We start from the raw sequence: 17,761 nt of genomic DNA, 5'->3' as shown, positions 1-17,761 counted from the left end.
TAGTAGTTTTACTGTGTTTACATGTAATGTGTGAAAGATTTTTTTAGTTTCGATATTAGTATGACATTAGCACTAAAAATGATCTCATGCTTCCATAGCTTTTTAAACTAATACAGTGTTTACATTGTGTTGCGGTTATAGGCCAGGCTAACCCTTGATGTTACAATTTGCTTAATGTCTTAAAGGTGCAATGGCTAAAATACTATAGCTTTAAAAATTTCCAAATCCATTCAAATCATGCTGGTCACCCTTACTGAGGCTTCAGACACAGTACGTAATGAAATCTTACACGCGCTGAGAGATAATGTTGTTCAATTCACACTTCATCTAGGAAAAGCCAAGTCTTACATCATGGAAGGGAAACAGAAGGAATAGTGGGAATTCTGTCAGTACACCCCGGTTGGAGGGAGCTTGTTGGCCATTTGGTTTTAAGCTTCACAACCTGCCTCTGAATGTCCAAGTAACAGCAGTTGCCACGAGTGCTTTCGGTCATTTTCTTTTGGAAAGAAGGCTGTATCCTGTTCTTTCTAATGCAGGTTTCACTGTATGTATCTGCAGTACATTTTTATATGGCTACACTCTCCCACCACACACAGCGTTTCATGCAGAGGACAAAGGAAAGCTGTGTTCTGTGATCTTCACTGCCTGCCAACTGATACCTGGGTGAAATTTAAGGAGTTGGTTTTGACCTGTACAGCTCTAAACATTTCTAGTCCTTGAGCTGTCTCTGTTCCCATGCAATATCATGGCGGTTGGAGTCTAAACCGGAGAGGGCTGGTAGCTGAGAATGAGAAGTGAATTTGGGGATTGACTTCCCTCATCCACTATTGGTTTTCTCTTGCCCAGCCTGGGTGGCCTTCCAGACCCACTGTGTTGAGGCATGGGGTTCTTTTTTTAGAAGAGGAGATGACAGAATTGTGAGAGATTCTAGGGCATGTTTTCCTCTCATGTTCTTTTGGCATATATTAATTATTGTTTAAGCTTTTAAATTTTGCAGCATGCCTACTAAGTTTATTGAAATACACAACTGGGAAAATAGCTAAAGAAAACAAAATAAATGTCACATCAGGTACTAAACTTGCCACTAATCATAGAATCATAGGACTGGATGGGACCTCAAGAGGCCATCTAGTCCAGTCCCCTGCACTCATGGCAGGACTAAGTATTATCTAGACCATCCCTGACAAGTGTTTGTCTAACCCGCTTTTAAAAATCTTCAATTATGGAGATTCCACAACCTCCCTAGGCAATTTATTCCAGTGATTAACCACCCTGACAGTTAGGAAGTTTTTCTTAATGTCCAACCTAAATCTCTCTTGCTGCAATTTAAGCCCATTGCTTCTTGTCCTATCCTCAGAGGTTAAGAAAAAAAAAATTTCTGCCTCCTCCTTGTAACAACCTTTTACATACTTGAAAACTGTTATCATGTCCCCCTCAGTCTTCTCTTTTCTAAACTAAACAAATGCAATTTTTTCAATCTTCCCTCATAGGTCATGTTTTCTAGACCTTTAATTATTTTGTCACTCTTCTCTAGATTCTCTCCAATTTGTCCATATCCTTCTTGAAATGTGGCACCCAGAACTGGACACAATACTCCAGTTGAGGCCTAATCAGCACAGAGTAGAGCATAAGAATTACTTCTCGTGTCTTGCTTACAACACTCCTGCTAATACAATAATCTGCAATAAATTCCAGTTGTTATTGGCCTGTGATGGATTTGAACTGTTGAGCTATTGGGGAAGATTCTGGTATCCGAATGATAATTATCTGAGCTATCCATTTCCTTCCAGCTATTGAGATTTACCACAATAGAGCCCTGATAGTGTTCCTATATTGATTTTTAACTAATATATGCGTTTCACTAATCCTATACAGACACTGTATATAGATATTCTCTCTTCTTTTTTTAAAAGAAATGGTTGAAATAAACTAACCACAAAATTTCTACAGCTTTCAAGAGCAGTGTAGTTTAAAAGTAGGAGAACTGTTTCTTTGATGAGTGCATGGGTGGTGGTCCTCACAAATGGGAGATTTTTGCTGTCGTCAGTCTTTAAATTCAAATCTTTGTCCTGTTTTTGAGACCTTACATGAACTTTGGCACCACATCTTTGTCTATCAAGGTCTGTCAAAGTGACTTTGTTCCTCAGGCATAGGTTTCCAAAAGGAAGGGTAAACTTGGTGTTACAAGCCTTAACCTCTGCCCCACTTGAGCCATTGATAGAGGTATTCTTTTCAATTAACGCATGTTCGTTAGCTGCCATTATGTCAACTGGCAGTTTCTGAGTTGGGAGCACTCCATTGAATGCCATATTGTATTAGGCTTCCAGACCAAGCTGTTCTGCACGTAGCTCCAAGATACATACCAAAGTGCAATTCCAAATTTCACATAGAGATTATTCTTCCCACCTTCTTCCTTAGTCCATCCAAAAGAGAATCTGTAGTACAACTTGGATGTTAAAAGGGCAGTCCACATTTACCTGAACACAACTAGACCAACGAGAAAATTCACCACAGTCTTTATGAAATACCATCAGAGATGCAGAGAGAGCAAAACTCCTATATTTATGATTCCATGGTAGATCATAGCTTGCATGGAAGAGCCTATAAAACTAAGGAAATTACTTCTGAAGATAATATCACTTCTTCCACCAGTCTCATGGACTGAGAGGAATGGATATTCTTCAGGGGAGATTTGCATGCCAGCTTTTTTGACAAACTTTTATGTTTTTCAGTAGACACTGTAGAACTGATTAAACCTGCATCTTCAAATGCCTCTCTTTCAAAGGTCCTACAGGCAGTGGTAAAAAAATAATGAAATGATTTATGTATAGATTTTTCTTTCCATTTCTATTGGGTATTTGTAGCTCCCCTTCAATATTTTGCCTTTATTCCCGCTCAAAGTAGGAGTTATGTTCTTTAGTAGTGATGATGTTTTAGGTGTTAGCTATTAAATTTATACATAGGTTGTTCAGTTCTCTATTTGGAAGCATTTGCAATCACCTATCCAGGTGATTCAGAGATATCTGTAAGAGGACGGGGAATCAGCCTTGATTTCAACTTGTACACTGCCTTTGATCTCTGAGTGAGGACCACCTGTCATACTTCCTTCAGAGACAAGAAATTAAGAGGGGGGAAACCTTTTTATCTTTTCATGTACAGGCAACAAATAGGAAGTCAGGGCTTCTTGTAAATATTATAATGACATGATAAAATAAATGCACCAGATGTAAATTTCCGTCAAGTCAACAAGAATACCTCCAAAATTGCACTGGGATGCCATTTCCTGTGTCGAATCCAAGAAAGAGTGAAGGTATTTAAATGTAATAAAAATATGTGGAACAGTGTCAGAAAATTTAAACATTTTATTTGAGGTGTTACAAATCTCCTTCATCAACTGAGAGGAGGGGACAGATGCAGGCCTGCTTCCTTTCCGTTAGGAGTCAAAGCTTCCAGACTTTTCTTTTGGGCGGGTGGGGGAGGGTCAAATCAGATCCATCATTCATTTGTCTGACTGGACTATCGTGCAAATTGAGATGTATGCCTAATGCAAAGTGGATAAATTTTCCGTTTATAAAGGGAGGGAGTTATAGGATGAGAAATCAGGTTACTGATTTTGTCCTTCATGTGATGGTGATATTTGAAATTTATACTGTATCTTGGAATGATTTAAGTGTATGATCCCTTGGGTTTTTACCTCCCTTATAATAATTAAACAAAGATGAGAAGGACAGTAATTTCCTAGTATTAGAGGTGAAGCTCTGATTCTTATGCATTTACACTACAGACGTTTCTGGCTGCATATGTGTTTAGTATGCTTCCCTCATAATGATCTGAGACACTTACATTTACCATGAGTAAATATCAAACTGATCTCGATATTTTTATCTGTCTCATGAAATATACATCCCATCTAAGTATGCCCAAATGATTAATTTACTGCTATTTAATGATTAGCATAAAAATCTCATCATTACACACGATAGAAATGTTGCCACTAATTGCTGGTTGAAGTGAACGTTGTTTTCTGCATAGAAATTAATGGTGTGTACAGCTCAACTCTCTTGGCTGAACTGGGAAAATTCAAGATTTTCCTGAAGCAGAAGGCACTTGAATTCTTTTCCCCTCTCCAGGCTAGAATTGGAAGCATTTCTATGAAAAATGAAGTGATGTCAGAGCTGATGGTAGATCTGGAAAGAAAGTTTTGTGCACAAAGTGAACCAGCCAATTGTGTCTTCGTGCCATTTTTGTGAAATGCTTTTTATCTTGGCTGGTTTAGCATCCCTTCGCAGTAGGCAAAACAGTCTTCAATGTGCATTTCTCCAGAAGTTCAGACAAATTTCAGTTACATAGTGTTTGACCAATACTGGGTCTTAGATTTATTATAATTATTTAACATTTATCTTATGGTAATGATTAAAGGACTCGATCAAGTGTACGGAGCATTGCACAAACGTAATAAATGCAAGCATGCCCACACTGTCTAAAGTTGGGTGCACAAAATTAGAGGCTATTTTTGCCTGCTAGGCAGTATTGCTGTGAGTTGGTTAGGTAGAGATAAGGCTGAGAATCAGGAGACTTGGTTTCAAATCCTGGTTCTTATCACTGATTCTGTGTGATATTGGGCAAGTCACCTGATGTGATCCTTAGTTTCTTTGTGTAAAAAGGTGACAATTATACCTACCTAGCTCATAGGTGTGTTTTGAGACTTAGAAAACACTTTGTAAAGTGCAATATAAATTCATAATAGTGTTAAGTTCAACCAGTGGCACTAATGGAAACAGAAGTCAGGACTAGAGCTGTGTGAATAACTGACTTTTTGGTTGGCTGGCAATTCTGAAAGGAGAAAAAACCCGTGTGGGGTAGACCCAAAAATAATTTTTCTGAAAATTTCAGAGTTTAAAAGTTAAAAACAATTAATGTCGGGTCAAACAAACCATTTTGCTGGACTCAAAATGAAACATTTTGTTTCAATTTCAAGTACTTGTTAACATATTTTTTTTTAATTGGAGGCAATTTTGAAACAGTCATTTCAAACCAAAAAATCCAAAAGTAATATTCTTCTTCAAGTGATGGTCCCTTTACATATTCCAAATGTGGGGGTGTGCAGGCACGCCATGCGCCGGAGTCAGAAGTTTTAGCAGCAGTTGTCCATTGACGCGCACACGCATCTTACCTTGCCTCATGCTGCACGCGAGGTTATAAGAGGCCGTGTGGGCTGATGCCCCGTCAATTCCCTCTTACCGCATGGTTGTAGTCAGAATCTTCTCTTTGCATGCTCGTAGTCTCTATGAGAATGATAGTCTGTTTGTATATAGTTATTTCGTTCCATTTCTTTCTTTATTAGTTCTGTAAATAGCATAGTTAGTTTAGCTAGTCACGCCATACAGGGCTTGCCCCGACCTGGTTGGGTGTGTCTATGCCCCACGTTCCGGGCTTTAAAAATTGTGTCTTGTGCCCTCGCTCGTTCTCTGAGAGCAACGAGCATGCTCATTGTCTCTACTGCCTAGGAGAGATGCACCTTGCCACCCACCACCTCCCACCCAGATCCAATGGCACCACCAACAAGGCAAAGGAGAGCTGCAAGCACTCCAACTGACGCTGCAGCAGCTCCCTGTTGCAGATTACTGTGATTCACGGCATTTCCTCGCCGAGTGTCGCCCGTTCGGGCGAGATGTCACGTGCAAACCCCACCACTTCACTCCCTAAGGCAGGGGGCAAGGCCAAGTGGAAAAGAGAGGCGCTGGCGCTGACGGCCGCTGCGCCAATTGAGCAACGAGACAGGCCACTGGGACGTGCCCCTCTGCCCTGTCAGGACACACCAGGCTCTGCTCTGCGCACCCCCTCAGTTCAGTGGCCAGCGGGACATGCCCTGGACACTGGGATGGGTGGAACTGTTGTTCCTGGTGACACCCTTCGACTTACTGTACCCACCCTCACCACTTCTCTCTGTTCTCTAGCCTCCTACACCAGCATATGCACCGATCCTCCTCAGCTGGGATCCACCTCTGCCAGTCGCGGCACCGTCTGCATTCACAGCTCCACCACGACTGGAGGTTTCTTTGGACTCTGCGGGCTTCTCGGCAGAAGAGCAGTTCTTCTCCCTAGTCTCCCGACGTAGTTCAGACTCCCAAGCGCATCTGCCACACCAGACAGGGTACTCTCCAGTCCCACAGGGGTGGTACCCATACCTTGGGGGCCCCCAGTTCCCTCAAGGCCCAACCTCCTGGCAGCAATGGCCTACCTGGTACCCTTATTACCAGCTGTACCCACTGTTGATGGTCTTGCACCATTCCACCTGGGCCCCTCTGCCAGAACCAATTGGCTTGGACCCGGAAGAGGACCCAGAGCACGACCTGGTACCGCCAGTTCTGCTGTAGATAATTTGTGCCATCTACGGGGGCTGACTTTCTTTTTTCCTAACCCACCCCAGCCTCGGTAGTGCATGTGGCCATGGAATGGGCATGTGAGCACTCCTCTATATATATAAATATATAGTATTTGCTATATATCTGTATAAAAGCCAGTCAGCCAGTCAGCTGCGAACCAGCTGAGCAGCAAACAGCAGAGCGGCTAACAGAGGGAGTTTGCCTGGGATCTGCCTGAGAGGAGGTACGCTAAGGGTTGCATTAAGGAGGCTGTGTTGATGAGTATCTGAATGCCTGTTGTTGGGACAGTTTGACCCTGTGCTTGATTGGTGGTTTGAAAAGTGTGAATAGGGAGTGCTTTGTTCCAGGTGAGCCTTGAGTGGGCCTGACTGTATAAAAGCCAGTCAGCTGTGAACCAGCTGAGCAGCGAACAGCAGAGCGGCTAACAGAGGGAGTTTGCCTGGGAGTTCGCCTGGGGAGCGCCCACTGAGGCTTACATCTTGCCAGCTTCTCTGAGTAGTTACTACAACTCCTGAGTGAGCTCGTAGAAGGAAGGTAATATGGATGGGGACTGTTCAGCTGTTGTGACCTGCACTGGATGTGCCATGTTTGTCTTTCTTCCACAGGACTGAAGCGACCTTGTCTGTACAAAGTACAAGCTGGTCTCCATATTGGAAGAGAAGGTTCAAGGTCTGGAGCAACAGGTATCAACCCTGCGTTGCATAAGAGAAACTGAAGATTTCCTGGGCAGACGTCAGGATATGCATCTACAGGCACAATGTTCTGAAGATTCAGAGCAGGCTGTGCAGCAGGGACAGGAGGACGGTGAAGAAATTTGGCAGCATGTGACCTCCAGAAGAAGAAAGGGGGGCGCCCATGTACCAGCAACGCAGATACAGGTAAGTAACCGTTTTCATGTCCTCTCCACAGATACTAATGCAGAGAGTGGACTAGATGATACATCTGAGCGAAGGGAACAGAAGGAGACTCTGCCAATTGGAAGGCATGAGATGCACTGTCCTAGGGTTGGGGGTTCCACGACCACCGCTCCCAAGAGAAGGAGGCGAGTGGTGGTGTTCGGGGACTCTTTCCTCAGGGGGACTGAGTCATCTATCTGCCGCCCCGACCAGGAAAACTGAGAAGTCTGCTGCTTGCCAGGAGCTAGGATTCACGATGTGACGGAGAGACTGCCGAGACTCATCAAGCCCTTGGATCGCTCCCCCTTCCTGCTTCTCCACGTGGGCACCAGTGATACTGCCAAGAATGACCTTGAGCGGATCACTGCTGACTACGTGGCTCTGGGAAGAAGGATAAAGGAGTTTGAGGCACAAATGGTCTTCTCGTCCATCCTCCCCGTGGAAGGAAAAGGCCTGGGCAGAGACCGTCGAATCGTTGAAGTCAACGAATGGCTATGCAGGTGGTGTTGGAGAGAAGGCTTTGGATTCTTTGACCATGGGATGGTGTTCCAAGAAGGAGGAGTGCTAGGCAGAGACGGGCTCCACCTAACAAAGAGAGGAAAGAGCATCTTCGCAAGCAGGCTGGCTAACCTAGTGAGGAGGGCTTTAAACTAGGTTCACCGGGGGTAGGAGACCAAAGCCCTGAGGTAAGTGGGGTAGTGGGATACCGGGAGGAAGCAAAGCAGGAGCACGCGAGGGGGCAGGGGTCCTGCCTCATACTGAGAAAGAGGGACAAACAGCGAGTTATCTCAAGTGCCTATACACAAATGCAAGAAGCCTGGGAAACAAGCAGGAAGAACTGGAAGTCCTGGCACAGTCAAGGAATTATGATGTGATTGGAATAACAGAGACTTGGTGGGATAACTCACATGACTGGAGTACTGTCATGGATGGATATAAACTGTTCAGGAAGGACAGGCAGGGCAGAAAAGGTGGGGGAGTTGCACTGTATGTAAGGGAGCAGTATGGCTGCTCAGAGCTCAGGTATGAAACTGCAGAAAAACCTGAGTGTCTCTGGATTAAGTTTAGAAGCGTGAGCAACAAGGGTGATGTCGTGGTGGGAGTCTGCTATAGACCACCGGATAAGGGGGATGAGATGGACGAGGCTTTCTTCTGGCAACTCACAGAAGTTACTAGATCGCAGGCCCTGGTTCTCATGGGAGACCTCAATCACCCTGATATCTGGTGGGAGAGCAATACAGTGGTGCACAGACAATCCAGGAAGTTTTTGGAAAGGGTAGGGGACAATTTCCTGGTGCAAGTACTGGAGGAACCAATTAGGGGCAGAGCTCTTCTTGACCTACTGCTCACAAACTGGGAAGAATTAGTAGGGGAAGCAAAAGTGGATGGGAACCTGGGAGGCAGTGACCATGAGATGGTCTAGTTCAGGATCCTGACACAGGGAAGAAAGGAGAGCAGCTGAATACGGACCCTGGACTTTAGAAAAGCAGACTTTGACTCCCTCAGGGAACTGATGGGCAGGATCCCCTGGGAGAATAACATGAGGGGGAAAGGAGTCCAGGAGAGCTGGCTGTATTTTAAAGAATCCTTATTGAGGTTACAGGGACAAACCATCCCGATGTGTAGAAAGAATAGTAAATATGGCAGGCGACCAGCTTGGCTTAACAGTGAAATCCTTGCTGATCTTAACCACAAAAAAGAAGCTTACAAGAAGTGGAAGATTGGACAAATGACCAGGGAGGATTATAAAAATATTGCTCGGGGATGCAGGAGTGTAATCAGGAAGGCCAAATCCCACCTGGAGTTGCAGCTAGCAAGAAATGTTAAGAGTAACAAGAAGGGTTTCTTCAGATATGTTAGCAACAAAAAGAAAGTCAAGGAAAGTGTGGGCCCCTTACTGAATGAGGGAGGCAACCTAGTGACAGAGGATGTGGAAAAAGCTAAAGTACTCAATGCTTTTTTTGCCTCTGTCTTCACGAACAAGGTCAGCTCCCAGACTATTGCACTGGGCAGCACAGCATGGGGAGGAGGTGACCAGCCCTCTGTGGAGGAAGAAGTGGTTCGGGACTATTTAGAAAAGCTGGAGGAGCACAAATCCATGGGGCCGGATGTGCTGCATCCGAGAGTGCTAAAGGAGTTGGCGGATGTGATTGCAGGGCCATTGGCCATTATCTTTGAAAACTCATGGCGATCCGGGGAAGTCCCGGACGACTGGAAAAAGACTAATGTAGTGCCCATCTTTAAAAAAGGGAAGAAGGAGGATCCTGGGAACTACAGGCCAGTCAGCCTCACCTCAGTCCCTGGAAAAATCATGGAGCAGGTCCTCAAGGAATCAATTCTGAAGCACTTGGATGAGAGGAAAGTGATCAGGAACAGTCAACATGGATTCACCAAGGGCAAGTCATGCCTGACCAACCTGATTGCCTTCTATGATGAGATAACTGGGTCTGTGGACATGGGGAGAGTGATGTACGTAATATACCTTGACTTTAGCAAAGCTTTTGATATGGTCTCCCACAGGATTCTTGCCAGCAAGTTAAAAAAGTATGGATTGGATGACTGGACTATAAGATGGATAGAAAGCTGGCTAGATTGTTGGGCTCAATGGGTAGGGATCAACGGCTCAATGTCTAGTTGGCAGCCGGTATCAAGCGGCGTGCCCCAGGGGTCGGTCCTGAGGCCGGTCTTGTTCAACGTCTTCATTAATGATCTGGATGATGGGATGGTTTGCACCCTTGGCAAGTTCGTGGATGACACTAAGCTGGGGGAGAGGTACATAGGGAAAGTGATCAGGAACAGTCAGCATGGATTCACCAAGGTCAAGTCATGCCTGACTAATCTAATTGCCTTCTATGATGAGATAACTGGCTCTGTGGATGAGGGGAAAGCGGTGGACATGTTGTTCCTTGACTTTAGCAAAGCTTTTGACATGGTCTCCTGCAGTATTCTTGACAGCAAGTTAAGGAAGTATGGGCTGGATGAATGGACTATAAGGTGGATAGAAAGTTAGCTAGATTGTCGGGCTCAATGGGTCGTGATCAATGGCTCCATGTCTAGTTGGCAGCCGGTATCAAGTGGAGTGCCCCAAGGGTCGGTCCTGGGGCCGGTTTTGTTCAATATCTTCATAAATGATCTGGAGGATGGTGTGGATTGCACCCTCAGCAAGTGTGCAGATGACACTAAACTGGGAGGAGAGGTAGATACGCTGGAGGGTAGGGATAGGATACTGAAGGACCTAGACAAATCAGAGGATTGGGCCAAAAGAAATCTGATGAGGTTCAACAAGGACAAGTGCAGAGTCCTGCACTTAGGACGGAAGAATCCCATGCACCGCCACAGACTAGGGACCGAATAGCTCGGCAGCAGTTCTGCAGAAAAGGACCTAGGGGTTACAGTGGACAAGAAGCTGGATATGAGTCAACAGTGTGCCCTTGTTGCCAAGAGGGCCAATGGCATTTTGGGATGTATATGTAGGGGCATTGCAGCAGATCGAGGGACATGATTGTTCCCCTCTATTCGACATTGGTGAGGCCTCATCTGGAGTACTGTGTCCAGTTTTGGGCCCCACACTACAAGAAGGATGTGGAAAAATTGGAAAGAGTCCAGCGGAGGGCAACAAAAATTGTTAGGGGACTGGAACACATGACTTACGAGGAGAGGCTGAGGGAACTGGGATTGTTTAGTCTGCGGAAGAGAAGAATGAGGGGGGATTTGATAGCTGCTTTCAACTACCTGAAAGGGGGTTCCAAAGAGGATGGATCTAGACTGTTCTCAGTGGTAGCAGATGACAGAACAAGGAGTAATGGTCTCAAGTTACAGTGGGGGAGGTTTAGGTTGGATATTAGGAAAAACTTTTTCACTAGGAGGGTGGTGAAACACAGGAATGCGTTACCTAGGGAGGTGGTGGAATCTCCTTCCTTAGATATTTTTAAGGTCAGGCTTGACAAAGCCCTGGCTGGGATGATTTAGTTGGGGATTGGTCCTGCTTTGAGCAGAGGGTTGGACTAGATGACCTCCTGAGGTCCCTTCCAACCCTGATATTCTATGATTCTATGATGATGATTCTCTACCTTCACTTATCCAGATAAGGCGGTGAAGTACCTGGACTCAAGGATCACAAGCTGTACTCCTCCGCAGCCCTGCAATTCTGTATATTGAATTACCAGGCTCTGCTGGCAAAGTATGATTTTAATAATTATGCCAAGCTGGCAGAGTTCTTGGAGGACATCCCACAGGACAAGCAACAGCAGTTCCAGGCCCTGGTGGAAGACTCCCTGGTGTTGGTTTTGGTTTGCTAGTTTGTTTTTCTGATAGCCTGAATTCTATTAAAAACTACAACACTTGTCTAACTTTTAAACATGCAATAGTTTTGTAATTTATAGAGTTGTCACCACATTGCGAAATCACTAAAGTCAAATAATTTTCATGTTCTATATCTCAGCCATTTCAGAGCTGCATCCACACAAGCAGAAACGGCAATGGCTGTCAATAGAGCTCTTGACAATATCTTTAAAGTGAAAGAACCGAGTAAACATTTGCTGCATGTTCCTTGTTAGATATCTATGAAAGTTTTATCCATCTCTTCCACAGCTGCACAGTAATGGACAGAGCAGGCATTCATGATATATACTTCTACTGCCTTTAGTCTGGGAGATGCCACTGTAACGCTTCTAAATCTGTTTGATGTGTAAGATTAAATAAGACATCACTGTTCAGCAAACTTTGCGGACTTTGCAAATACCCAGTTACGCAAGCATTGTTTATCATATACTAATTTTTATTGACACTGTGGGAGATGATCCTTTAAAATAGAGGCATAAGGTTTTTGCATCAGCTGGAGTCATTTTTTAATGTAAAACTAAAACCTTTAAAAAGGTCTCTCTTAAATGTGCATTATGCAGTCAAATTAAATGACAGATTTCCCTTCCCTCCCCCACCCAAACTCAAACCCCTTTTTGTTTCCTCTCTGGAAAAAATGATTAGCACAGTTTAAAATAACTGTAGGATAAGATCTAAAGTTGAAAATAGGCTTGGAATTCTTTTCAATGACACTGCCCTAAAAGTCTGGGAAATACACAAATGAGATGTCAACTCCAGATGAGCATCAGGCAGATTTACAGAGGTGATTTGCTTAAGAAATATTTACAAATGTGGAAAGACAGCATTTAATATTATATATACTGTGCATAGAGCGATCACTCGATCTTCAATTTTTAAAAAATAGCAAACTCCCTCTTCTCATGGGTTCTGAAAAAAGATGGATGCTGCCATTAATTACCAGCTTTCTAACCTAATTTAAATTTGCTAAGGTGTTATAAAAATTTGCTTTTTTGAGAAATCTCTTTTTTACAAATAAACCTGGTCTAAAGTGGTTTGAGCATGGGACAATAAGCCAAGAACTCCCGAGTTCTAATGCCGGCTCTGTCACGGTCTTGCTGTGTGGTCTTGGCAATCCCTAAACCCATACCTGCTCTCTGGTTTTGATTCATCCAAAACTGAAAGGGGGCTATTATTTACATTTGGATGTGGCCAAAACCTTGGTAAATTATCAGTTCTCCCGAGATTTCTGCCACCTTTGGGCCATGACCTGATGGTAACAGCTGATCTTCAGAGTGCAGCTTGTGAGTTCTCAGCATCATCTTGACCTCAGCCCTAGATCCGATTCACCCTTGACATTGAACTCTATCCCAAATGTGAATGAGAGCTGAATTCCAACACCTCGGCCCACCTTTCCTATCCAGCCAGCCCGGTCTGATTAAGAGTTTGGGATGAAAACTGTGTACGGCTTGTTGGTTTGATACGGATTTAACTGCAAACCAGACAAAATGTAGGAACTGTGGAGAATTTCCTATTTGTTCAAAAATAGGCCTGCACTGAACCTCTGCACACTGAAATTGTTGAGATTTCCACAGTTCTTCCCTGCAACTCCTAGGGAAAAGCCACCAAAAAAAAAAAAAAGAAAAAAGAGAGAGAGAAATGTTGAAATGTTTTACTGACAAAAACCCCTAGGTTTAGAAAGAGGAGAAATATGTTAACTTTGAAGTTTTCCTCAGGGGTGAGAGTTAGTGTAATAAAAATATGCACAATAAGTTTATTAAAGTTTCAATTTTGACTTTATCCACAGGTAATCATCATGTTTTCTCAATACTGAGCTCTGCCACAATGAACAGGGAGACAGTTATGCAAATAAAAATAGGTCCCACCCTTGTCCACCATGCTGTACAGCAACTGAAATCAAGGACACACCTTCTCTCTACCTCTGTTCTCTGTGGTTACTGAACTTTTAGCACATATAATGAAGAATCATCCTTCACAAAGCACTTAAGGGTTCGTCATATATCGCAGAATTTCCTGCTGTATCCTATTTTTATTACAAACTCATCCTGCTTTTATTTCATTTTTTTTTTAACTAGGCACAATTAATGACAACGAGAATTTGTCATTATATAAAGTTAAAGTTAAATTCTGAAGTGGTGCCAATGACTGAAGGAAGACTATTTCCTGATAACTTACATTTCAAACTACCAAATATATCAGTTATGTGCCTTTTCACATGCCAATCCATGGCTCTTCACTTGATATATGATATTAATTGCATCTCTTTGCTGAAGGGGAATTGCATCAGAACTTGGCTACAGGAAACTAGTCTAGGTGAAACTAAAACTGTATTTTTAAAACAAATTGTCACTTTGAATTATTTTTATCAAACATTTCCTTTTGGAGATGGCTACAAACATTGTCACCATTAATTTAGATACTTGCAATTTAGCCAGACTTAAGTAGTAAGAGCCAATTTACTTATTCTTTGTACTGAGGCTTTTCTTTGTAATAAGGTTTATGGCTGGGCTTGCTGTCACTCACTGCTGGGTAGCTTGTAAGTTAGCAGTAGTGTGAAATTGGTGCCCTGTGTGCCTAACCAGAAGTTTCAGTCACCAAAAATCTGGCCTTTCTTTTGCCTTCAGAAAAGAGATCATGTTGCTATGAATCCAAATTATGATGCTTTATTTATACAATGTACAGCAACTCTCACAATTAAATTTAAAAAAACCCCACAAGTGTTTTGCTCTCTTTTCTCCCTTTTCAAGGGCACCAACTTTGTGGTGTCACGGCAGCAAGCCGTGAATAATGTATGAAATAAAACCCTCCTGCAGAGAGACTAGATAGACAGTGCTTTTCAGTTGTCTGGACTATTTGCATCTCACTAAATATATCTAGAGAAGCCTTACAGGACTAAAAGTGTGCCTCTCTGCCTTTTTACTTCTGGACAAGATTTTAGAGCTACCAAACTTTAAAAACATCCTAGCCCTTAATAAACTGCTTTATACTTTTTATAAAACCCAAAGCTTCATGTACAATTCTATAAGACAAATAACAGGATTGAAAATGAAAATTGGCAGCAAAGATTCTTTTCCAGTTTACTCTTTAGTAAAGATCATGAAGTAAAAGTTCTCCTGGGCGAAGCAATATATGTTCCAGAGACGAGGGGCATATGGTAAGAGCAATGCCATTCTTGTCAGTGGAATTGTGCCCACTTTCTCCAACAGTGAATTTGACTCAGGAGTATGTCACTGCAGGAAAGCTCTAGTTCCCATTATCATTGAGTTTTAAATTCAGAGCAAATTAAATAGCCAGCCAATTTGCATCTTAAAGGATGATTTGGAACAGAAATAGAATGGAGATCAGAGAAACATGATGTAGCAAGTCCTTTGAAAGTCTCTTAATGTCAGTGAATAAAAAGAACTTATAAATCAATACATGACTCTTCTAGACACCAGTATGAAGTTGTAAAAGTAGAAGTGATATGCTGCAAAGCTGGCATATTTGCAAGAATTCAAGCTATTGCATTCTGGATACTTTGTATCTGGGGAAAGATGTGGTTGCATGCTCTGTAAAGCAAAAGGTTACAATCCTCTTACATCAACAAAACAAGAGCCTTCACAAGAGGTTCAGAATCATTCCACCAGAGTCACAATTTCACCCTCACAATGTCCCACAAATGGCCTTATTGGAAAAACCCTCTCTCCCTGTGTTTAGGCAGGCTAGGGAGGTGCCTGTGTAACCCATGTGCCTAATAGGGAGATATCTCTTTAAGAGACCCATGGCAGGGGGAGGTAGGAGTGAGCTGTGTCTGGGTCATTGTTGTTTGTTTGTTTGTTTTTTTAATTTTAGCCTGGTTTATAGCAGTCAACAAACAAGATACAGACTTATGGAATATTAGTAAGCAAAAAAGCCCCCCCACACCCATTGTCCATCACTCCAAACTTCAGGTAACAGATCTTGATGAGTGTTCAGCCACCAACAATGACGTTGTTGATAGGGATATGGATCAATTTCACAAAGAAACCAATAAATCCCATTATCGCAAAACCTATTGCTGTTGCCATGGCAATCTTCTGGAATTCTTTTCTGTCCGGCTTAGTGCATCTTTTAAAAAGCCCGATGGAATCGTTTACAAAGTGACGGCTGAGCTCAACAAATTGCATTGCTTGATCCATGATTGCCTGAGGCTCCGGGGCCAAGCGAACCGCTCGCGCAGGCAGATTAAGCACTCCATATCCAGAAGCTTTTGGAATTGGGTGTGGTTGTTTTGGGTCTGCTCCAGTAGGTTCCCTGTTGGGTCAGACTCCATGAGGGCAAACAGTCAGGGCAGCTGCTTCGTGGGGGGCCACATGCCCTGTGTGAGCTGGGAGAAGCTGAGCCCAGGAGCAGGAAGCAGACTGTCGTCCCTAACTCTGATGCATTTTGCAGCAGATCAGTGATATTGTTAACCCTTTAACAGGGAAGCAGCGCAATGCTAATTATAGCCAGGGGAAATTGGCAGGGAAAAATAATTTCTTCTATTTTAACTGTACGCTTTAAAGGTTTTGATTTTAGCCAAACTGTTCTAGTTAAATTGTCTCAACTCGTTGGAGTCACCAACTTTTCTTTAAGTGCAGTAATGGGGGAAGAGTCGTTTCTATTTCGCTATTCTCAGTTTTGTATTTTCTTGTAACCAGGTTTTCTTTAAATCTATCCAGGTAACGCAGTGATTGGTTAATGAGTTAGCTGACTGGCTAGCAGGGATTTCAGCAGAGGAAGAGTCTGCCTGGATTCCAATTGAAGATCCCTACATTCAAGTGGAGGGAAGATGTTGTTTTAGACTCATCAGACTGTATAGATTTGGTGATCAAAGACTCTAACTGAGACTTAGGTGTACAAAACCTAAGCTTTTGGGAACTTTCAGTTTCTTCTTCCTGTATTTCTGTGGGGACTGAACTGTTCAGATTTTAATTTGTTTTCTTTATTTCTGTTTATGTATAACTGAAGATAATGTCTATGGATTATAAAATAGCCATGTCATGCTGTAAAAATTAGATTATTTGTTTCATCAGAAGATTTTATAAAGTTATTTAATTAAATTCATTTCTTTAGTTCCTTTTGGGACTTGAACGTGGGGAGGTTGACCCTGTGCAGTCCTTGCTGAAAATCCTGAGAACCTGAAGTCTGGGTCTCCAACTACGCTTCTATGGGAGTTGGGTTTGGTTTTTTTAAGGCACTGGAGAAGGGTAATGAAGTGAACTCTAGCCCACCCAAAGGTTACATGTGAGCTTTCTTGAACTGGCTGTACCAAAAGCTTTATTTTGTTACTGCTTGGCTGAGGAAGAGTGGACAGTACCCACCACTGTCTTCCTGTGTAATGCATGAAATGAAAAGAATCTGCCAGACAGACCAGGGGTTCTCAACATTTTTCTTTCTGAGGACCCCCGTGATGGGTTAGACCCCCTATCTGGGATGCCACCTGATGTTCTGGGGTTTAACTGAGACTCTCCTGCTCCACCAGCCTGGATTCCCTCTCCCTGTTTTACTGAATTAGGCTCTCTGGCCTCTTGCAGCACTCACACACAGGTAGAGACACACCCAGCTGCAGACAGACTGAAATCAGTTCTGTGTGAGAAGGCTCCCCCAGCACTCATGTGAGAGAGAAACCCAAAAGTATGTTGTCTTGCACTGTATAGAAAAATCTGCACAGCCCAAGCTCATAAAAATTCACCCTCTTCCTCAGTGTGAAGAGAGAGATGCATGACTTCTAGCCCCCCAGTTAGAAATTACATAAATTGGGTTTAATAACAAAACAAATTTTATTAACTATAAAAGGCAGATTTTAAGTGGTTAAAGAGATAGCAAATTGAACAAAGTAGATTACTAAGCAAGTAAAACAAAACATGCAAACTAAGCTTGATTTACTAAAGAAATTGGCTACAAATAGTAATTTCTCACTCTAAATATTGTCAGATTACAGAAAGTCTTGAAAGGCAGCTGCACCGGCCTGCAGCTTGAGACCTCAGGTATTATATTACAAGCCAGATGCCCTTCCAGCTTGGGCTCAACCCTTCTCCCCCAGTTCAGTTCTTGCTTCCAGGTGTTTTTCAGTGTCTCTTTGGGTGGGGAGGCAGAGGAGAACCTCGATGATGTCACTTCCCGGCCTTATATAGATTTTGG

The 17,761-nt window shown here is 43.1% G+C and overlaps 1 long non-coding RNA gene and 1 pseudogene across 2 annotated transcripts; one reads left to right on the top strand and one right to left on the bottom strand.

The window, feature by feature from the left end:
* The first annotated feature begins 5,636 nt into the window (after positions 1-5,636).
* Positions 5,637-16,605, top strand: LOC311515483. Its single transcript, XR_014710158.1, has 4 exons — positions 5,637-6,154; positions 6,992-7,264; positions 11,367-11,561; positions 16,300-16,605. It is a non-coding gene; the product is annotated as an uncharacterized lncRNA (long non-coding RNA).
* On the bottom strand, positions 14,707-16,101 carry LOC311515482 (protein transport protein Sec61 subunit gamma pseudogene; annotated as a pseudogene). The gene has a single exon. The product of its transcript is annotated as a protein transport protein Sec61 subunit gamma pseudogene (transcript).
* Positions 16,606-17,761: the final 1,156 nt, after the last annotated feature.

This window comes from Lepidochelys olivacea (genome assembly GCF_965140295.1).
Source record: "Lepidochelys olivacea isolate rLepOli2 genome assembly, chromosome: 2".
NCBI classification, from domain to species: Eukaryota; Metazoa; Chordata; order Testudines; family Cheloniidae; genus Lepidochelys; species Lepidochelys olivacea.
The sequence above is the reverse complement of the archived record's forward strand: the minus strand, read 5'-3'. Positions and strand labels throughout refer to the sequence as shown.